The sequence below is a fragment of the Phymastichus coffea genome, unplaced genomic scaffold (assembly GCF_024137745.1).
Source record: "Phymastichus coffea isolate CEN01 unplaced genomic scaffold, Cenicafe_Pcof_1.1 PCOF00005, whole genome shotgun sequence".
Classification (NCBI taxonomy): Eukaryota; Metazoa; Arthropoda; class Insecta; order Hymenoptera; family Eulophidae; genus Phymastichus; species Phymastichus coffea.
Window position 1 is genome coordinate 7,177,824 of NW_026706816.1, and position 6,138 is coordinate 7,183,961.

Genomic DNA, 6,138 nt, shown 5'->3' on the forward strand with positions numbered 1-6,138 from the left:
CCCGAGTAAGTACGCTCATCCCTTTATTTAATCGCGTGTTTGTTGAACATCCGCGCTTTCGGGAGTGCCGTATGACCTTCGCGCGTCCAACCGATCTACTTGCGCGCATTTTCGTCGCTGACCTTTCGGGCGAAGTTCTTTGTTGCGCCGTTGCCGTTTAATGTTCGAAGGCGAATTTTTCACGCACGCGTGAAAATATGCCGTAAAACCTTCGCCTAACCTTAACGAGTTGCCGATTAATAACAAGCCTTTTCCGTTTTATGAGTAAAGTAATTGTCCGCGTCCGCGTAGTTATTGCCGATTTCTTGGAACGATTTCCCGCATAAGTTGCCGTCCGATTAGACAAAGCTTGACCTTTACGTGACCAGCCGATTCACCCGTGTATGCTAGTTGTTGTGGATTCCTTTTGCAATTGTCCGTTGATTGCCGAACGACCTTCGCGCGGGTGACAAGTCGTATACGTGCGTTGACGAATTCCTTGGTGTGAAGCCGATCGGATATATATATTGCGTGAGTCGCGACTGACCTTCGCGCGACCGATCGATTCCGCTCGTGTGTTCACTTGAATAAATTCCGGAGCTTTAGTGCGCGAGATAACTAGTTTGAATGTTGCATAGTAATCTCGCGCGTTCGTAATCTAATCGAGATCGTCCGCATCAGCCATCGTCCGGCCAAGTCGACGTCGAGTTGTGGTGCGCCACTCGTTCCCCTACTGGACTAGATCAGGTAGACCATCGCGAGCGATTGACCTTGGGTTGACCCGGGGATTTTTCTTGAATTGGTATAATAAACTCGAGTCTGTATTAATTTAACTGTTATTATTGACTTCGCCCGTTTAACCACCTCATCCCCCGTAGCTTTCGCGATCGGTCCCGAGATTAACGATCGCACGCGCGCTTATGATTCGATTGCCATTCAGTTTGATAATGGTTATCGTCGCGCGAACCACGCCACCATTCGATGACGAACCGGAGGGAACTTCTCTCCTATCTACTAGCCCGTTAACGAGGCGTTCCCGAGACAACCCTCGATGTACCCGCTCCCGAGGCGAGAGCCTCGTGCCCCGAGTAACACCGACTAACCGACGAGCCGCAGCCGTGGGCGGTTAAAAACCACCCGTTGTCCCCTTTCTCTTTCGTTCGGAATCCTCTCTAACGACTTATGTGTAGGATATCGCGCTCCCACCTTCATCTCCCACAGGTGATCGCCCGCGCGAGTTCGGCGTACGACGACGACTTTGACGAGGAAGGAGACAACGGGGAAACCATCCGATAAAACCCCAGCGACCAAGAAGGGAACGCTGATCGACCATCACAGTATCGTCATTCTCCGTTTTTCACTCACGACAGCCGATGTTGCACCGCTACTTGTTCTCCTAACGGTAGCTGACGCCCAACTCAAATAAATAAAAGCTGCAAACATTTATCGGCTGACTGCGCCGCTGGCGACAGGTCGAGGCGTGAAAAAAATTGTCGTCTTTAGTACCTTTATTGGTTTTCCCCTCCCTCTCCCTCGTCGCAACCTTGCCTTTAACATTAAGATTATTTTTAAAGGTTATTTCAAGTAGTATAGGCTATAAGGGTTCTAAGTCACTTTTAACATGTGAGTATTCATTCCTTCCTTACCAGCAGTCGGTAACATGATTAATCTTGCATTACCGGCCACTGAAATGTTTTATCGGCCGATTTTGTATTGACAGTTTGCCTTGTAGCCGACCGAGCATGTGCACGTGCATGTGTGTATGTGTGTATGCTCGGTCGGTAGGTAGTTATCGACGTGGGTGATGCCCCCCCCCCCCGCAGGCCCCATACCCCCTGCCCCATGGCCCCCTCCCGATGATTGATCGATGATGTGTCAGATTGATGGAAAAAAGATATATGAGGGTGGTCCGATAAGTACTTAGCCTACAAAAGAGGCTTAGCTTACACTCCCTACTTTAGCATTATAAACTATTCCCATTATACTCTCTTTATATGTAAACAAATCGTGATTACTTCTCCACGAAAGTTTATTAAATTACCGTCTTGGTCAATTAGAAGTAGCTGTAAGTGATCAATAACTCTGATAGTTAGAGGTAAATATATAATCTGTTTAGGAACTTCAATGATCTTATATCCTGGTGGTACAGCTGGAAAGAATTCATGAATGATATGACCTCTATTTTGATTAATACAAGCTCCAGATGTTATATTACATTCAACGCGTAGAACGTTTTTACTTTGAGAATGGTTACAGGCATGTCGGAGACATTATTTATATTGGTTGGCAACAATCGTTTAGTGAAACCTAATAAACGTCCTATAGAGTTAGTTGGTCGAAAATCGACAAGTTCATTGCAAATTATTTCACTGCATAAAGTATTGTTATTATGTTTTATTTCAATTTTTATATCTGTTGACTTTAACTTTTCTTTCAAATATCGATCTATGTTATTAATTTCATAACTACCTGTAGGTAGTTCAATTTCAATATCACCAACTTTGAATTTATTGTGTACGACGTCAATATTTGGTATCGAATTAAATGTAAGTAATTCTACCAAACAAAGAGTATAAGTTTTATCTTTATCCAGTTCTATAGGTGGAAAATAGTATACTTTTAGTACAGATGATGTACCAGACAAATTAAGGGTCAATGATTTAACCATGTCGAGTGATTGTACAGAACTGAATTCTTTATTCGCAATTCTTACTATTTATACAAATGATAATTGTCATGATGTTCTAACAAATTACATAAAAATTTTAAACATAAATGGCCACAGGTGTAAGTATTATAATTTTGATATTTGTTATAATTGTACTTGATTTGATCAACTTTGAAATATTTCAAGAAGTCTAGAGGTGGTCGTAAATCACCAAAACTATCAAAGTAGAAGACATTTTTACCATTTTTTCGGTATGCTACCCAATGTGTACCTGGTCCAGAATTATCATTAAGGTTTACAACTGCTTGGCGTTGTCGCGTGGTTGATGCGTGGTCGCGCGGATAGAGAGTTTCTCATAAAAACACCACGAAAGTTTAGTATTCGTAATTCATGAGCATACTTTTTTATATTGTAATCTGTTAAAGGATGACGTGGCAGTTTTAAATCAAAGTTTTTTGTTAATGTCTTTGTAATTTTTTTTTCTTAATAACTTTATTTTTAGGCTTCTTGACTTTACTATTTGTACTGAAGGCTAAACCAAAACCTTTTTGATATGGTCTCAAATATAATACCTTTACCAAGAGCTAAAGCTTCAACACGTTTGTTATGCCTCGACTGTTCTTCTAATTATTTTTTAGCAGTGTTCGCTCGGTTTACAGCTTATGCTATTTACGACGGTTACGGTTTTTCAAAGTTGGCCTCGCGACCTCGTCGACGATCGTTCGTTTTGGAGACACGCCCGGTGCGCGGACGAGTATTGGAGCGTGAGGCTGGGTCGCGCCCAGCCGTGCCCGAAGTATATCCGGCACCGGTGCGTGTGAGTTACCGGCGAGGTGCGCGGGTGCGCGCGCGAGCAGTCAGGACGTGCTGTAGTCCAGAACGATAAAGAGGCGGCGAAGACAACAGCAACAACAATCAACGAGCGAGTTGCGAGTGAGGCAGCAGTATTGGGGAGCGAACGAGAGGACGAGAAGGAGGAAGATAGCGACGACAAAAGAAAATACCAGCGAGACGATCAGCGAGGAGCACACCAGTGACGTCACGGTGCAGAGCGCTCCAGCCGTCGGAGACGCTGAAGGTCGAGGACGGTGCCGTGTTTTTCTCTTGTCTCTCTCTCTTCCATGTTTGGGCTTCAGTCTATGGCTGGTAGCACAGCAGACCTGCTGGCTACCCGTTGATAGTCTATCAGCGAAAAGTGTTTGTCGGGCATTTATTATAATATTTAGTTTTTATAAGGGAATCGGCAGGCTGACCAGCCACCGATTCACCTTCGCGTTCGCGTTTGTTATTGTGCCGCTCGTAGTGTATAAGTCCGAAGTTGCCGTATTGTAATCGCTTGTTGACAATTAAAAGACTAGCGTATTAATCCGCTGTTGTGTTTATTCGCCGCTGTATCACTCCTCATCCCGACTTCGAGGTGGCCACTTTGACGGCCGCCAGCAACCCAGACGGGTACGGCCGGAATTCTCCGTTACAACATTTGTAGATGAGCTTCATAAGCCAGCTCGTCGTAATTATTTAAGAAGATCATTTGACATTCGTGATATTGACGAGACATGGCAAATCGATCTTGTTAAAATGATACCATATCAACGAGAAAATAAAAATTACAAGAACTCGTATATCTTGTGCGCTATTGACTGCCTTTGCAAGTACGCTTGGTGTGAGGCAGTCAAACAAAAAACTGGTCAAAATGTTGCAAAGGCTATGAAAACCATACTTGAAAAAGGACGTGTGCCAAAAAAGATATGTCATGACAGAGGTCGTGAATTTTATAGTAAAGATTTTATAATAAAGATTTAGAAAGTTTAATGACCAAATATAAAATTCATATGTATTCTACATATAGTAAATTAAAAGCATCAATTTGTGAACGATTTAATAGAACTTTGAAAAATAAAATGTTGAAAATGTTCTCACAGAATGGTAATCATAAATCGTTGGATATACTACCTGATCTAGTTTCACAATACAATAACTCCAAACATCGAACAATTGGAATGAAACCTATTGAAGTAACTACTGCTAGAGTTTTAGAAATATTGAAACGACTGTCTGCGAAGAAAACTCTACCTTTAACGAAACGTGCAAAATTCAAAGTTGGTGACAAAGTACGAGTAAGCAAAAGTAAACAGATTTTTGAGAAAGGCTATACAGCGAATTGGTCAACAGAAATTTTTACAGTTTATAAAGTTATGAAAACAGTTCCATTTACTTATCGTTTGAAAGATTATCAAGACAAACCTATCGCTGGTGGCTTTTACGAAGAAGAATTACTCAAGACAAAATATCCGGATATTTATTTGATAGAAAAAGTTGTAAAAAAACATGGTGATCATTATTATGTAAAATGGTTAGGATTTGACGAATCACATAATAGTTATGTTTATAAAGATGATATGTAAACGGTATTAAATAAATAAAATGATAAAATATATTCTGTTTTTTTTATTTTTTCATTTCTATACATTTTTTTACGAGTACAGGTGTAATAATTTCACTCAAACGATTGATTCTCATTTTAAACCGCTCTCTATCACGAGCCATCTGCATCCATTCTCTATGACGAGCAGTTCGATGTGCGTATGCCCATGTAATCATCTCATGTATTTGAATTTTTTCTTGAAAACGTACAGACTTGGACGGTTTCTTTTTCTGGTTCAATCTGAATTTAAACAACACTGATTAAGACTAATTACGCATCTGTTCCATGATTATATATTAAAAAAAATATTAATGTTTTTTGACTTACCTAATTTTGTAATGTCCATGTGCTAGAGTGTCAGTACTGTTAGGTAATAGATAACTCTTGTAATCATAAGGATTCAATGCAATTTTTCTTTTTCATCTTGACCTTCTTCATCTGATTCTTCTGATCTTCTTCATCTTGACCTTTTCTTGTACACTACACTTATTTATTTGTTTACAGTTCCTTTCATGTGCAACGAGTTTCTCTGAGATGTGAAAATAATGCAAACATTGATCACAAATAAATTTTTTAGTTTTGCAGCGCGATAAACTGCTTCCTACTAATATTGCAAGGTCTTTTATATAAATTTAATGATAATTATTTGATCTTTCATCATTTTCAAAAAAAGATTGACATGATTTAATTTTTTATCATCTGTATGATAAAGTCTCCAATATACTTGCTAAGTCCTAATATGTTCGCGCGCGACTAAGTTCCTACATATCAATCAATGCATAGCAAAAGAAAAAAAATGATTGAAAATAATTTAATTTTCAAAAAGTTTCAAGTGAGGGTATTAAAACTTGTAATTTATCAATCAATGCATAGCAAAAGAAAAAATTTTAATTTTCAAAAATTGTCAAAGTCAAGTGAGGATATTGACACTTGTAATATATCGTAAGTCTCGAATATGCTTGTATGTAACTAAGTCCTAATATGTTCGCGCGCGACTAAGTCCCTACATATCAATCAATGCATAGGAAGTCAAAGGCTACTTCAGGGAGTAAGAGAGAAGGAGGCA